Source organism: Lagopus muta, chromosome 7 (assembly GCF_023343835.1).
Source record: "Lagopus muta isolate bLagMut1 chromosome 7, bLagMut1 primary, whole genome shotgun sequence".
Taxonomy (NCBI): domain Eukaryota; kingdom Metazoa; phylum Chordata; class Aves; order Galliformes; family Phasianidae; genus Lagopus; species Lagopus muta.
Genome location: NC_064439.1, coordinates 26250830 through 26268325, shown reverse-complemented (window position 1 = coordinate 26268325; position 17496 = coordinate 26250830). Strand labels below are relative to the sequence as shown.

Below are 17496 nucleotides of genomic sequence, written 5' to 3'. Positions count from 1 at the left end.
ACAACATGTTTTGCAGATAAACACAGAGTAAACCTTGCTTCTCTGCCCCCGTAGTGTATCACAGATGGAGTAAATGGGGCTGTAACTCCCCTGGGTTTTTAAAAATTCACTGCCTTATTTCAGTTATTGTGGCTGCATCATTGCCTTACTATTAAAACTGTCTGACCCAGTCTGGCGTACTGGATGTAAAGCCCTGCTAGATTAAACTGATAGCTTTGCTTAAAATCTCTTTCTGGTTTGTTAATCACCAAAACAGAAGCTATAATGTATTGTAAATATTTACTGGACTGAGAGTGCTGTGATGCCCAGATAATCTGGTAGTTTTGAGAGGGAGTAGTGGGCAGTTACTCCAAACAAAGAATCAAGTATACGTAGGGGTAACTGCCCCAATAATTTTGATGTACCTAGTTCAAATGACTTGGTCAAACTCTCTATCCCTGGAGTGCAAGGGAAGATTTACTTGTAATATGATAATTATTTCAATAGGAAATCCTGTATAATTTTAACATTTTTAAATGACAGGAAAGATGATTGAAGTGACTAAAATCTTTGACTGGAAATACTTTGTTTGTTTTTCCTATTTTGTGTATGATGTATATTGAAACAGAATGCAAATTTGTGAAAAGGCATCTGCTAACATGCTCACTTCTTTCAGGTTTTTTTTTTTCTACAAAGAAATGTGTATGTGAATCTGTGAAATGTATTTTAAAAGATTTTTTCTTCTTCATTTTACAGAGTCAGTTTTTATTTTGTAATAGTGATTTGCTGTTTTATCACTTAAATAAGTTGACATAATGAAGTTAAATAACCTCTCGTTCAATTTGGTTGCACAGTTTGTTTCCTGCCAAAGTCTGTTTTGAAAACTTCAGTTCTGTTCTCCCCTGCACCTCTCTTGGCACAATGAAAAATATCTGCAGGATGTTAATCTGTTAATCTTCCTGGAAAGCATATTCAAAAGGAAATGGATGTTATATTTAAAGCAGGAAAGGAAAGTGTTAATTGTAACAGGATGTGAGTGAAAACAATTATAATGTAGTATTAACTTGTCATTGCAAAAACTAAATTATAGCATTGAAGTATTTTAGTAGAAAAAAAATGCAAATTGTGTCATATAATAAAATATGCATTTTCTGATATAACCACAGGCTACATAAATGGCCAAGAAACAAAGGAGTGGTTGTTTGCAAATTAGTTAGCTAAAGGCCTTTCAGGACAGGATATGTTTATTTAAATAACAGCACTTATTAGTGTTAAATATTTTATTATATCAATTATGTTTTGCTTTAACAATAAATATTTTTGTTGCCTCATTGTGGATAAAAGTATGTTTTAGTAAACATAGTAAGTATATACTTTGTGATATCGTTTCACTTTGAAAATTAATAAATGGTGATAATGATATGAATGAGCAACTTGAGATTAAATTTCAAGCACTCCTAATATCTTTCAAAAGAGTAAATTTTACACAGTATTTTTCAAGATATCTAATGAAACTTCACATTCTAATAAGAATTATTTTCTTGTCTAAATTCTTTCTTTAAAGGATATCAGAAAGTACTGTGTTATTTTGATACCTCTGAATCTCTGGGAAGTCTTGAAAGTTTTCCTTTTAAAATATTCACTGTACATAGAAAAAATCAAATATCACCACACTCCCTTTTTGAAATTATTTAAAAGTTTTCTTAAAGAAAGATAGCAGTCAAAGGATGCTGGTAATAGCAAATGGACATGGTGCTCATTGCAAAAACATGTGATATCTCTAAGTGTACTCATTCATATCTTCTTTAACCCCATCTGAATGAGATGCAATGCAGCTTTGCTTCCCTGCAGCCTTTCATAGTATGAAAAGTTGTATCTGGCTTTGTGATTTCTGAAATATTCTCATTTGCTTAGTTTTCCTCATGTGGTTATTAAACTTCTGCTAAGGCTGGTGTAGCAATTTGGAATAAAGTGCAAAGTAACATGGTATTTTATGAACCTATAAATATGTCATTAATATAGAACAACTTTTTTTTCTGTTTTGGTGGTAAGAGCAGAATATTCTCTAGAGTTAAAGAAAAGGGCCATAGCACACTGCGTGTTTATTTGTCATTAGGTGGGAGCTGCCAGACGTCCCTGGTGTTCCTTTGGTCAAGCCACTGCCCTCAGCTTTTTGCTTCAGCACATGTCAGTGAGTCAACCACCCTCTGGCCCAGACTATATGACAGCAAAGCATAATTTTTAGTGACATTTAGCTGCAAACTTACTGTTGTGAACTTATTTTTGTGACTTTTCTGTTTCAAATAGCACAAGCATTGGCCTTGCACTTTTCCTGTGCTGATTTCCTGATTGGAAGACTGTATGAGCTACCATTCATATCAGAACTGGGGTTATTCCAGTTATTGTTCTGGATGGAGAGTTTAGGAGGAGTTCTCAATTAAGCTAATTTTCAGCAGATTAACCATGTATTTTCTGGACTATCTTCTAGTTGCAGTTTGCTTATGCAACCTATTGTTACTTATATTGTAATGGCATTTTAATGAAGATGTGAAATTTTAGAAATTACTGAATTTATATTTTCTAATTTAGTAAGAAGTGGTGCAATGGTGGTATATGTACTCCTAGAAATTTGAGGTTCTGGATTTCTATCCATTTCTCTAATGCTGTTGCTTACTGTTGCAATAATAAGCTTTGGGTTTGTTTATAAGGAAAGTGGCAAGGATCTTGTCTGCTGCTTTGAGAATAAAATTTGTTTTGAAGCATTGAGTTTACTGCATACTGAACAGTAATGAGCATTCCTGCTAGTTCAGCTATGCTAGTTCTTTTTAAGATAGCATATATGTTCATGAATTAGAAGACATACAGTCTTGTTCTGTCAATAATACCATTGAATCAGAAGAAATATGTGTAGATGGTAGTTCTAAATGTGAACAGTGTGGGCCATTCAGCATTGTTCCACTCACTTTTTGATGGGGAAAAAAAAACATATTTTTGCAATAGTTAGTCATTAAGCAAATATCACTATTAGGAACAACCAAGGCAAATAAAAATAAATGAACAGTGCATTCTGTCAGACACATGATCTTAAGCTTCACTTGCTTCATTTAGCATTTCATCCCTAGAGTGGTGTTTATATTAGGCCCTCTGTTACAGATTTTATCACATGAGTCAAGCACTTATAACATCGTCTTTATTAGGTGACTACAATAATAAATACATTTGTTTTCCTTTTCATTTTCTTTGTTAGTTAATTGTTTCAAATGTGGAAGAAAACAATTTTAAATAGGTAGGAGAGCAGTAGATTGGACCAAACCTGGAGAGGGGGAAGTGAACAATGAAGCCATGTTTTCATTAGATTAGAAATATTATTCTTTGGAACTCAAGGTGCAAATTATGCTGTGCCGTAATGTTCTTTTCAAATGCACAAGATAAAATTTGCATATCTAAATTGGATCAGCTTGAATGGGCTTCCCTGCTGTCTTACCCCCTCAGCTGCAGTCTTTCTGCAATGGCCTGCAGGTGGATCCAAATAATAATATTTAAGCCTATTTTTAAGAGCATCACTAAAATATATTTATTTAATTTATTTCTTGCAGTGAATATCAGCAAAAATGCCTCATCAGAGTATAATCTACATGATAATAGGAGATTTAAATTTAACCCAGTTTGCACTGGCTTTAAAAATGACAATCTCCACCGACTCAATAAAATCAATATTTTTTCAATGTTAAAATATCATCTTCCCCCCCCCCCCTTTTTTTTTTGAATGCAAAATTTTACAAAATATAATGTCTTTATCATAAATTAGAGCAGTTTTACCATCAAGATGAGGGAACAGAAAGACCTTGCAAAGATTCTTTATCTACACTTTATCACACTGGGTTTATGCTCATTTTTTTTTTTTAAGATAGGATTACTGTACTGTTTCTGATTTCTCTCATTCCTTTCCTTGAACTCCTTTCTGCTAACTTTCATAGCATTTTATTACATCTGGCTTTGATGAAGTAGAATTTTTTTTCCATTGAAAAAGAATTATATTTTAATGGACTTGCCCAAGTATACTTTTTATTCAGTCTGTGCAGCTGCTAAATTTCATTTTTTTATTTTGTGTTCATTTGATAGTTTGACTTCTTTTTACTTGACAAGGATAAACTGTGAAAGAAATACTTTAATCTCTGAGGACAACAGTGATACAGTTCAAATATATATTTTCTGGTTCCTATACAGTAAACGAGATCCAAGGAGTTAATTTTACACTGTTTCTGGATAGATATACTTCAATATGTTATATATATATTTAGCGCAATCTTAAACTGTAATGCTTTCTGTAGGTGACTGTAAAAAATGAAGTACAGACAACTTCAAGTTTATGTCAGTTCAGATATACTTGTGTTAAAAGAATTCATTATGTTCATGTATGGAGAACGCTGTAAATAATGATCTTTATTTCTAATGAAAAACTGTAGCAGGAATGGCTTTGACATCAGTGGAGCTTCTCTGGACCCAGTCCTGGGTACTGAGGTTTGGAACTGGTCACAGGTGAGAAGGGGTTTCACCTGTAAAAGGTGATTCAGGATGTTTGGACTACAATCTGCTGTAAATCAATGGACTTAATGCAAAGATATATTTGTTCTGAGCAGGTGGTATGGTGCTGTGTTTTGGATTTACAAAAGCACTAATGTTGTTAACACACCATTGTGGTTTCGGTTCAGACATAGTTGATTTTCTTCATAGTTTTTATGATGCTATGTTTTGGCTTTAGGAGAAAAACTATGTTGATAACAGCCACGTTTTAGCTGTTACAGCAGTGCTTATACAGAGACAAAGATATTTCAACTTCCTGTGCTGTCCTATCAAAGGGGGTGGGGTGTGCAGAAGGAGATGGGTGGGAGTAGAACCAGGGCAGCCGAATCAAACAAATGGATATTCCATACCACATAGTGTCATGCTCAGCAGTAAAACTGGAGGAGATAAGCTAGAGAGAGTGGCCGCTGCTTGAGGACTGGTTTGGTATTGGTCAGTGAGTGGCAATAAACTGCATTATGCATCACAATTTTACACTGTTTTATCATTATTATTGCTTATTATTATTTTCCTTTTATGTCTTTTTAAGTGGTTTTTATCTCAATCCACAAGTCCTTATTGCTCTCTATAACTACCTGGAGGGAGGTTGTAGTGAGCTGGAGATAGGCCCCTTCTCTGATATATAACTGGTGATAGGACCAGAGGGAATGGCTTCAAGCTGAGCCAGGAGAGATTCATGCTGGATGTTAGGAAATGCTAGCAACAGTATCAGGGTATTTATGGCAGTTTTGTGTCATTCTGTCACTTGTTGATCCATGTCCCATACTAATGTTTCTTACTTTGAATACTTATTTCAACTACCTTTTATCTATAGCTTATTTGCTCAACTCTTCATCAGGACAAGATCATGATGCTCCCTTGGCACCTCAGTATTTATTATTTTAACATAGGTGCAATTTTCCAGAGTTCACATCATAGTTTCTGTGTTGTAATTCTGAAAATAAATGAAGAGAATAATTTTGTATTCAGCTTTGCTTATGTAATATCTATATATTTTAAAATACCATGTTTGCCCAATTACATGTGTGGCAAATCTTAGGCAAAAAATCATAATAATACAGTGATTTGTGATGAAATTTATTTTCATTCTGGCTAACCCCTCAGTCTTTTAAACTTGCATTTACTGTTCATAACAATACTGAAGTATTTCAGTATAGCATGCGAAACATTTGCATTAAATATCCTTTCTTATCTTCCTTTAGGTCTATTCAACATATTTATTATCAGAGAGAACATGGGTTATTAGTTCATTAAGGGAATCGGGGCACAGGAAGGCTAATTAAAAATGAAATACTTACTCTGCTGTAAAACAAAGAATGTATTGAAAGTTTAACAATAATTCCTGCTAAAAATAGTATGCATCTTGTGAAGAAATAATTTGTTCTGCTGTAGGGAAACGAATTAGTCTCATCATGTGATAGCTATGCTGAATTGTAAAAGGAACACCAGACTTTGTTGCAGGAATTAAAACACCATCAGTTGAGTTAATGAAGAGCATACAATGAATATGATCTCATTTCTGCAATGCATTTAAAATTAAAACCATTTAAGAACTATTGCAAAAATCATAATTTAGCAGGAAAAAAACCCAACCAAACAATAAAGCAAATGTTTACTATCTATTTTAATTACTTACTGCTTAGAGGTATGCATTAGGTTTATTTATTGTTTGATTTCTAATTCTTTCTTTTAATGGTTTAAGACTACAGTGGCTAATGGCCCATTTTGAAATCAAATGAATGCAATCTTTTGTATTTCATTATGAAACCATTTGGGATCATTTCATTTTGATAGCATCTGAAGATTGCTACTTGAAATTGCAGGTTATCTGCGGGATGACAGTGTGAAAGATAACATGAAACACAAGAGGAATTTCTTGTGCTTTTTAAAAGATCAAACTTTTTTTTAAATAAAGGAGAAATAGAGACTAGATTTCTGAATTGCATTCTGAACGTGTTGGTAAGTTAGAGTGCCATTTTTTTAATTTAATTTTCTTTCATAGCAGTGCTTACAATGAAATACTTTTTATGTAAAAGATGACTTCCTTTGCACTCTCTTAGAACTTGGAGAAAGTAAGAAGTGCTCTGTTGGCCAAAGACAATAACAATTTTCTTTCTTTGCGTATGTGTAAGAGGGAGTGAGAGAAGGATTGTCCTTCTAAAATCCAATATGCGTATTTATATTTTTACCTTTACCAAAGCTTTTCATCTAAATTTAGAACATGAGAACATTCTAACAGAGACTGAGAACCCACAGTGCATTTTACCAGTCCCCTTTAGAAATGAAAATTAGATCTTGGCTGGGAGCTTAGAAGTTCTGCCAAAATACCTATAGCCAAATAAAAAATAATTTTTATTAGAGATCATGGTAGCTTAGATAACTCAATATAGTTAAGTTTTACATTAAAAAAAAAAAAAAAAAACAAAAAAAAAAACAAAAAAACAACAATAATTGCGATTCACAAGGCTGGCAGTCAGTCAGTATTTCTAGTTTGCTGCTGGTAAACAAATTGCTGACAGAGAGGGAAATTACTGTAGGCATATGCTTCTTTAAACTGTTTGACATAATAAAGGGAAATCTTCTCTGAATCTTATCAGTGTAATACTTTGCTATAGCAACCTTGTAATTTTCAGGAAAGTAATTTGTTGAATAGTACCACATTAGCCTAAGTGAGGTACAATGTACCCTGCTATTCAGCAAGTTTCAATAAATAGGATGTATTCAAAATCTTATAAAATATGTATAATAATAAAATGTTAATAATTAAATTCCTTTAGACATATGTATGTGAAAGATATGGGCAAACTTTTACATATGCTATGTGTATGTCAGTAAGAAAAACTGAAATTGTGAGGAGTTTTAATGTACGATCCTTCACCAACCTCTTCAAAACAGTTTGCAATGGTTTAGAAGTATGTAGAACATATTTGTCTGACTTTTTTCTTTTTGTGTGTTTCTTCATGTGAAACTTTGAACGACTTTCTTTTGCAGTTGATACAAAACTCACTAGACATACCTTTTTTATACATAGAAATTACTTCCTACAGTTAATAAGAGTGATGGAGGCATTAAAGTTGGAGTGTATGTAGAAGCATCTTTAGGCAACAGAGATTGGGCTACTGATGAGAGTATTTTGGAAACATGATAAAAATTATCCCTTTAACTATATGGGAAATCTCAAAGGAATAAGCTTCTGCTTGAATACGAGCATAAAAGCCAGACAGGTGTAAATAGTTTACTGTATCTGAATTTACATATGGATGTTAAGAGAATTTAAGTTGCCATAAATTGTTTTTTGTTTGTATATATTCCTATATGTATGTATATGTGCATGTTAAATATATATATATAATATTAAATATATGTTATAGAAATATTATAAATGTGTAAATGGACATATATATTAAACAGTAAGATGAAATAATCCAAAATTATTAATAAAATCATGGAATTGAGTTGGAAGAAACCCTTAAAGGTCCTCGAGTCCAACTTCCCTGCAATAACAGGGATGCTACAGTCAGATATGGTTGTTCAGAGCCTGATCCAGCCTGACCTTGAATGTCTCCAAGGATTGGACATCCACAACCTCTCTGGGCAACCTGTCACAGTACTTCACCCTTATTGTAAAAAACCTTTCTTATATCCAGTGTAAATCTGCCCTCCTTTAGTTTGAAATCATTTTCCCTTGTCCTGTTACAACAGACACAGCTAAAGAGTCTGTCCCCTTCTTTCTTGTAGCTCCCCTTTAGACACTGAGAGGCTTTTATAAGACTGCCTGGAACCTCCAGGCTGAACAGCTCCAGCTCTTTATCCTAAAGATAGCTCCTGGAAGAAAATTCTTTTGTTATGTTTGGCTTCTGCTTTATGCATGACGTACTTTTTTTTTTTTTCTTCTTTTTTTTTGGCTTTGATAAAACCTGAGTCACTTTACCTGAACTAAGGCTGTTACTTTACCTGACCTGTGTCATTCAGACATTGCTTTTGCAGTTCAACAGTGCTTCATCTTTTTGAGTGTTCCTCACCTCACTTCATCCATGTAGATTAAGTTTCTTTGTTGTGGGGAACTCATGGTCCACTCACTGAGCTGACTGCTAACAGCTGAATTCAATTCTGAATTAGAGCTATCTGCTTTTAAATTTTCTGCAGTATTTCAATAATGTAATCGCTGAAAAAAATCCTTGTTCTTTTAGTCTCCATCCTGTTTTTTTATTCAGTGAAAAATATATCAAAATAAATTGTCTTATATTCCACAGATAGTATATAGGGGCAGCTATCAGTTACTTAGACTATGGTTATTTTCAAATCCTTTGGGAACAACTTGTGGAAGTACCAGTGCTGCCACTAACAGTTAATTGGAAAGCTTTTTCTCTCATTTTTGAATATGCAGGTATAATTGTGATTGAAGAAATCTGGCAATAATGTCTTTTGTCACCATAGAAAAGAACAATGGTGACAATTCAATGTTTTTTTTTTTCTTGTCTTGAAGGTGTCACATCATCTTAAGCTTGGTTTGATCCCCTTGGTGAAGCTCTAATTTTAATGCTAAAGCTGATAGTTTAGAGAAGATTTTTCTGTAGCACGTAGACTGCTTTGTGATCTGTATGCAGAAAATCCAATTATATGTGGCTGTGATGTTACCTATTGCACTTGCTTAGGTTGGTTATTTTCTTTCTTTTTGTCAATGAAAAGCTGCTGTAGTGGAACGTAGGAGAGGACAGTGCTGTAACAGCAGAGGATGAAGGAAAGGCAGCACTTAGAAGAATGGGAGGTTTTCTTGACACAGCTCAACATTTCACATCTAGTTATTAATATTCAAGGCTGAACAGTGACATGGTTTTAAATGGTATAATCTTTTTACTAATATGGGCTTAGAATTCATGTTGTTGCCTTCCTTTTTGTTTTGTAATTTGCTACAGAGTTGATTTCAGTGGCAGTAACCTATACTTTTCAATGGGAAGATTGGTTGATAGGAATAGGTTTTAAATTTGACCTCATGTCAAAATGGTGTTAGATGCTTTAATCGGTTTCCTCAAGTTATATTCTTCCTGTTTATTGATCTGTTGAAGTCAGCATAAAACACACACACTGTACTTTTGGCCAGCTAATTTGGAACTCTTATGAAGTTAACAAATCATTATAAGCTACTTCCAGCTACGTATTTTTTGTCAGTACATCTGAATCCATCAATTTCTGGAAGCCGTTAAAAACATGGGCTGATGGGAGAAAAAGAAATAAATAGCAGCCTTATTTAATTTTCTTATTAATTTGTATTAATTAGTTAACTTGAGAACTGATAACAATGTTTGAGTGATTTATGTCTTCAAAAAGAAGACCACTGTTTCCCTCCTTGAAAATGGAAATTGGCTTGTCAAACACTTAGATGAAGAATGATCAATCAATAGGATTTTAATAAGGAGAAGGTTTAAAATTGACTGAGGGTGGCTTTTGTTTAAAGGTGATTTGGTATGTGCAAATTACTAAGCTATCCCAGGAGAGGATGTTCAAAAGCAATAATGGACACTGATTTTCTTCGTTTATTCCATTCTCTGTCTTTCTGTTCTCCTTGCTAGGGATTTCACTACTCTCTGTTGACTTTGAAATGTTCCTGCCTGTGTTTCAAGTACTGTATATATTCTACTCATTTATTTTTACAACTATCATTTTTAACTGTTATTTTTTACCATTGAGGAAATTGTCTGGATAAGCTTATTTATTTTCAATATAAATTCATGTTCAGCATAGGGGCTAGCTGTTCCCATTGATTTTAAAAATTTTGAAAAGTATATGCGCACACTGGGGTAACAGAGCTGACTTGGAAAGCCCCCTTGATGTCCTGCATTTGTGTGTGAAAATTCAGTACAGTGGGCTTGTTGATCGAGAACTGATTCCATTTATTTTTCTTCATTGGTGAAGTCTGTAGTAGACTTTTCTGAAAGTGAGATAACTAAAGCTAGGTAGCTAGATTTAAAAAGTGCTTCATTCTTTTTGAAGTCATAATTACATGGGTAAACAAACCATAGGTATGTATCAAACGTGCAAAAAGATTAAAGATTAAAATATGTGCAGAAATTCTGATTGTCGATACTTCCTCCATTTGGTATATTATCCTAATTCCAGTGTATTTTCTCAGTTCTTCCTGTCATTTGCTCTTTACCTAGCTTTGAATACTAGTGGCCTATTTTTATGCTCACATTTGTATCCAGTTTTAAGGTGGCTTTTTTTTTCCCCTCTCAACAACCTGTAAAGAATTGCATGATGTTACCAAGTTCCGAAAAGATTTCTAACCAAGTGCAAACTTATTTTCAGAGGTTGTGATAAGGACACTGATGACTTCTAACAAAAGCAAATTTCAAGCTTGTTCCCCAAAGCACAGGTTGCCAAAATTGTTTCTAAGTGACAAATTTCACCAATTTCCTCATGAAAAATATTTCTTTTTCTGTTAGCACAAGAAAGGAACTATTGTTTCTCCTCTTCGTTATAAAGAATGGAACAACTACAAAAGCCTTTTTTGTGCTTTTTCTAATTCCTATCTTCGTCTTTATAGGATAACATTGCTCTGACACTGAGAATTTGGCAGTTTTAAACTGAGAAATGCATTCGAAAGAGAAATGTATTTTAGTGATTCAGACCTCACTACAAAACCTGACCATAAGTAGTACTGTGCTTCTGAATTTTGTGTTTGATTTAAATTACTTTTTAGGTGTGGTCTCTTCAAGAGAAAATTAAGTATAGGAGCTTTCTCCATCAGATTCTGAATAAATGGAAAAACTCAATCTTTTTCAATAATCTACTATCAGTGCAGTTGGCTTCCTAATGAAAAATGCATGCTGCCTTTATTACAGATAGGCAAGCTGCAGCAGATGTGACTAAAGAGATCTCTGAATTGATGAGAAAAGGTTCAGAGCTTGATTTCTTGATAGAGATGACTCTTCCAAATAAGAAACTTCAGAGATGCTTTTGCATCCAGTTCTGATACTTGCAAAAGTTCTGCTTCATGCAGCCTGCTGCTGGAGCCAGTGTAATCTGCATAGGAAGTGCAGTATTCATTCAGAATGTAGAAGCAAAGTGGAACTAGTTAATTCGGTGCGACCTTCTGCCATTCTCTAGCTTTATCTACTAGCAAGCAGAACTTCATATACCTCCTTGCAGTACTTTAACATGTGCCTTCTTATAAAGAATGTTTTTTCACATGAATGTTCCAGGCCAGGGGTATTGATCTTTCCCTACCAAAGGGGTTAGTTAAAAATATTTTTGGTTCCATAACTGAGAAAACTGCTCAAAACCAGCAGCACATAAGTAGTTGAATCATTTAAGTAATACCTAAATTTTGTCTTTTTGCATCTGAAGAAAAAGCCTTAAAATGAAAGATTGGCTAGGCAAATTTTCACCAATGTACTACCCTTCAATTAGCTTTTAAAGTAATGAACAAACAATGCAAAATAGAACAAAAATTATCCAAGAATCACTTATTTTCCTTAATAAAAAGAATGCATTTGTCAAATTAGAGCTAGATCATAGAAACATAGAATGGCTTGTGTTGGAAAGGAGCCTTAAGATTGTCTAGTTCCAACCCCCTGCTATAAGCAAGGGTGCTTCCCACTAGACCAGGTTGCTCAAAGCCCATCCAGCCTGGCCTTGAATGCTTCCAGGATGGGAGCATCCAAAATCTCTCCGGGTAACCTGTTCAGGTGTCTTACCACCCTCACAATAAATAGTTTTTTTTCCTAATATCTGATCTAAATCTCCCAGTTTAAAATCATCAGGATACAGTTGGCCTTCTGGGATGCAAGCACATGCTACTGACCAATGTTGAATTTTTCAACCAACACTCTTAAATCCTTCTCCTCAGGGCTGCTCTCTAGCTATTCTCCTCCCAACCTGTATCTGTGCTTAGGTTTACTCTGACCCAGATGCAGAATCTTGCACTTGTCCTTGTTGGACTTCATCAGGTTGGCATGAGCCCACCCCTGTCCAAGTCCCTTTGGATGGAATCCTTTCCCTCTTGACATCTGCTGTTTGTACATTTATGCATGTAGAATCCTCGTCCATGTTCTAAAATTAAGTTTTTCTTGTTGTGAAGATTTTGAAGTAATTATTTAGAAACACTGAAACGTTTATATGTTTTAGTGTTTTCTTCTGCATAACTCTTTCTTCTACAAAACTTACATATATAACTTAAAAAATTCTGAATTTGTCCAGAAAATCTAAGAATGATGTAAGTTTAAAATACACTGTGGTACTACTAATGTTTTCCAAAACAGTTTGTCCATCAAAAATAAAACATTGTGTGACTTGTATGAAAGAGGCAAAAAAATTGCTAATCTCTCTTTTTTTTTTTTTTTTTTTTTTGATTACAAGTTTGAAAGAAAGATATTTAATAATATCACTCTTTGAAAGGCTAACATCAAGGTCTATTACCTTCTTATCTTCTGTGTAAGATTTAGAAATCCCTAAGTAGTATATTATGACATGGCCAAGTGTGACACCTAGAGGCTATATGCTTAGGTTCCCTAAAGAGTAATTTTTTCAGCTACAAGTTTTGTACAAGACATTTCATTTTGAAATTCAGGAATGAATCTGCCAGGTTTTGAGAGACAAAGTACATTGTGATATATTCAAAGGTTGTTCACATGTGTCGTATTTCTTGTGTCTTCTCCAATTAGGCTCCCTAGCTTTCATATAAAGAAAAATAATAGAGCACTTCTGAGTCTACTGGAGATGCTCAAAACTCCACAGCCTGAAAGGACCCTGTACAATATATTCTGGTCTGGAATTCTCTTGTAAAATTCTTGAAGGTATCATCTCGAGAGAATCATTTAACCGCACTTTCAGCTGTAGTAAAATTTTTACAAGCAAGTTAGGGTCTTAAAAAAATGCAGAACTAGAAGTCTTGGTGAGTGAGTTTATGCAGGGGGACAGAGAGAAAACAAGCTCATTTGAGTTGTTATTTGGGTTGTTTAGATAATGGAACTTTCAAAATAAGCATATAAGGCAACATGCCACACCTAATGCCTTCTCTGAAAGTCAGATGTGCAGTGTTTGAATTTACAGTGGATATATCCAAGGGCCCACTGCATCCTTACAGTGGTATGCAAGAGTGTCCTGATATGACTTAATCAGGTCAGTAGGTTAAAAATATAGAACTCTTTTCAGAAATGGGCATTTGTTGGTTATTGCCTGTAAGAAACTCATTAAAACCATATTGTGGGGTATGGGAACTACTAGCCTATTGAGGGAAGGGATTGTCCAACTCCGCTCTGCAGAAGCATAGCCTCAGTGCGAGCACTGTGCAATTTTGAGTCCTACAGCATAAGATAGGCAGAAAAATATTAGCATCCAAGGGTGTGCAGCAAAGATGTGTCTAGGCAGCAAGATGTATGAGGAGCAGCTGAAGTCCCTTGGTTTATTTAACCTGGAGAAAACTGAGGAGGCCTCATGGTAGCCTACAAGACCTCATGAGGGGAGTGGAGGAGAAGTACAGATTTTTGCACTCTAGTGACAGTGATATGACTCAAGAGGATGATGTGAAATTGGATGTTAGGTGAAGGTACTTGATCAGGAGAGTGATTGGATCCTGGAACAGGCTCCCATTGGTAATGTTTACAGCACCAAGCCTGTGGGAGTTCAAGAAGCATTTGGACAGTGCTCTCAGATATAGGATTTGAATTTTGAATGGTTCTGTGTGGAACAAGGAGTAGGATTTGACCTTGTCCTTTCCAACACAAGATATTCTATTACTCTAATCCCTCTTTCTGGAGAAAGGTAGTGAGAGGTAATCAATTTATATTTAGCAACAGTTGTTTTTTCATAGCTATGTGAAGGGAGAACATCTTTTCTGATATAAATTTCCATAATCAGAGTTCAGATTAGGAGGAGTTTAAATATCCTACATAAGAAATGAAATAATCTTCATTCTTTAGAATCTGGTTGAATTTTCTGATATTTCAGTCTTTAAACAGCACAGACAATTTAGAAAGGAAAATGCAAGAGTTTGTAAAATATCTCCTGTATATCTAGAACAGACTGACACTTTACTGAAGTTGCTGGCTTATGCAGGGCCTACAAAGTTAAAGGTGGACAGAAGAGATACTGGACATGCATCTCATTGAGTATTGTTGAGTCTAGAGGCAGATGTGCTGTGTGCGTGTTGTGGTCTTTTTATGCTTTTTAATTTTACTATGTTTAGAAGTATGTCTTCAGCACAGAACATAAGATGATCTTGAAGCTCTTAATCATGGCATTTCACAGACAGCAACAGGTTTATGAAATGGGACTGCCTGCTAGTACAGGAATGTACTAGCACTAGCAGGGAGATTCTGTCTGGCAGGCAACTTTTCATACACGGTGGCTATACAATTTGTATTTTGATCTCATTTCTCTTTTCACTAAATAAAATATAGCATGCACTTGTTTTTTTTGTCATGCTCTGACTGTTTAATGCTAGAAAACAAGAACAAAGTAATTCTAATGTTTTATGACTAACTCTACCTTGTTTTCATGAGTGTCTTCGAGATCAGTCATTTTTTCCTAGAAAACAAATAAAGTGCTAACTTGTCATTCACGTATGAGAGCATTTTACTGACTCCATGTGGTTGCAGCGCCTGAAATAAATAAATGTATGTGAATACAAGTCTATGGAGATTCGTTTGTTGATGCTCTAAGGTACAGCACTGACATTGTTTTGTACTGATACAGAGATTAATGTTGATTGTAGTTTATTTCTATGCTTTATCAGAGGTTTCTTTTTGGAAGTACATAAATTTGTATTTGGGAACATCTAAACTGCAAACAATTGATTATTTATGATCATTAGATCATAATTAGATCATTGTGAGCTAGAAATTGTGGTTGTGCTGGGAAAAGACCCTTGCACACTATAGCAAGTAGGTCAGAATATGTTGGGCACACTGACATGGAAAAGGCTGCCAGCAACACTCTCATGTTAGTACATTTGAAGCATACAATCTGTATACACAGTCTCCTGTGTATGAGGCTTAATTCCTGAAGATATGTTAGCATGTCTGCAGGCATCTACCTATTCTTCACTTGCTTGTGTTTTCCTGTTCTGATTAAAAGATGGATATTTGGGCTGCAAAAGTGACATAGCTCAGAGTTGTTTACAAAAGACAGCTTTTCAAGAATCCTTACTACAGTTAGATCTATGTAAGGTATATTCCCAGTTTTGCCTCCTTTCTTTCTCTCTGACACATTTCTAAACAGTTTTAAGTGCATAATAACTTGTTACCAACGAAGGTGAAACTAGTTTTCTGTACTTTATTGATCTTTGTTAGAACAAAAAAACAATACAGCCCTAAGGAATAGCATGCAAATATTAGTTGTCATAATCTTTATGAAAAATTAAAAAGTATGTGCTTTTGTTGCATAAATACAAGAAAATGTTTGAATGTTTGTGTATGTGTATTCTCTCGCATGATACTGCTTTGTTCTGCTGTCAAAAACCACCTTGATTCATTGAGTGAACTATATGAATGATCTGTTTCCTGATAATGTTTCCAGATGTTTCAGAGGTTTTCTTCAGACATTCATAAAAATTCTAGGTAGAATTCATTGCTGTTAAGAACTCTGAATGTGGTGCCTATGCCCGTAGTCACCCTGTAGAATATAACTTTTTCCTCCTTGTGTATATTTCCAGCTAAAAAGCCAACATCTTTAATCTTAATTTTTCAAATGAGTGTATAAGTAATGTGTATTTTAATTTGACTGAACAAGTCGATGAAGTTGTCACAGATTTCCTGGTGATTACAAAACTTTTTTAAGCCCTTAAATTTATTGTAATATTTTTCAGAAATTATGAAGATTGCATTGTCTCTATTAGATTGAATATTTTAATACTTTCAATGTGGCATGAAAAACAGTGTGCATGTGAATAACTTAACCTGCCATTTACCTGTGGAATTGCTACAATTCTATTAACTCAGAGGACACTGTTTTGACAGTATTCCATCTAGCTCAACAAAACACAGGATGAAAGGGTCTCCAATGCTTCCTAAATTGAACGCGGTATGATGTAGTAGGAGCAATTAAAATCTATTTCCAGAAGTGCTTTAGCTGAGGTTGCAAGTTCTGCATCAGGATGCTATAAATTTGTTAAGATCATGGCTTTCTATGTATCCCTTATCAACCTATAATCTCCTGATTGTTGCCTGTTTTTCAACAGCTGAGGAACAGTAATCCACACTTGCTTATCTCTCTTAATCACAGCCTCACAGTGCTAGAGCTCTCTGAGCCTTTAATTCCCTCTTAGAGGCGTAACAGAGTGGAAAGTAAACAAAGACGAATTTGCAACCTTCAACATTGCTAATTTGCTCTGATGTCAGAATATTTAAACAGGCAAAGACTTGGGAATTATTTGATCATGGCTGATTTTAATCAAATGCATGTGAAAAGGCTGAGTCTGAGAAGGTTGTGCAAAAATGACAGGCGTCCCAAGAGAGGTTCACTGAAGGTTTCTTCTTTAAACAACAATAGCTCCATCATTTTAAAACTCTGGATCATGTGTTCTTGCAGTGTTTTGTGGTTTTTTTTTTTTTGTTTTTTTTTGTTTTTGTGTGTGTGTGTGTGTGACTGCTTGCATTTTGCATTTTGAATGGAACTTTTTGGATATGGTAACAGATTTCTTGAAAATTTCTCATTTGCTTTGCAGTTTATAGATGTCTGAAACCTGATCTTTAGGCTTGTTAATGCATCTGTTCGCTGGGCAATGGGTGGGAGAGATAAGAATGCCTAATTTAAAAGCTTTGTCTCTCTGCACATTTTTGCATCATCATGACAGCCTAATGTATCCTGAATACTTTCATATGTAAAACTCGGTGTGTGTTTTAAAAATGATTGATAACTTGATCTTCAAATTACTTTAAATTACACAGTTGACATTTATACATGTATATATGTGTACATACTTACTGGATAGGA

General features: G+C 34.6%; 1 protein-coding gene across 1 annotated transcript in view; it reads left to right on the top strand.

The window, feature by feature from the left end:
- THSD7A (thrombospondin type 1 domain containing 7A) overlaps positions 1-17496 on the top strand; it is a 256577-nt gene that overhangs the window by 48399 nt on the left and 190682 nt on the right. The window lies entirely within an intron of this gene.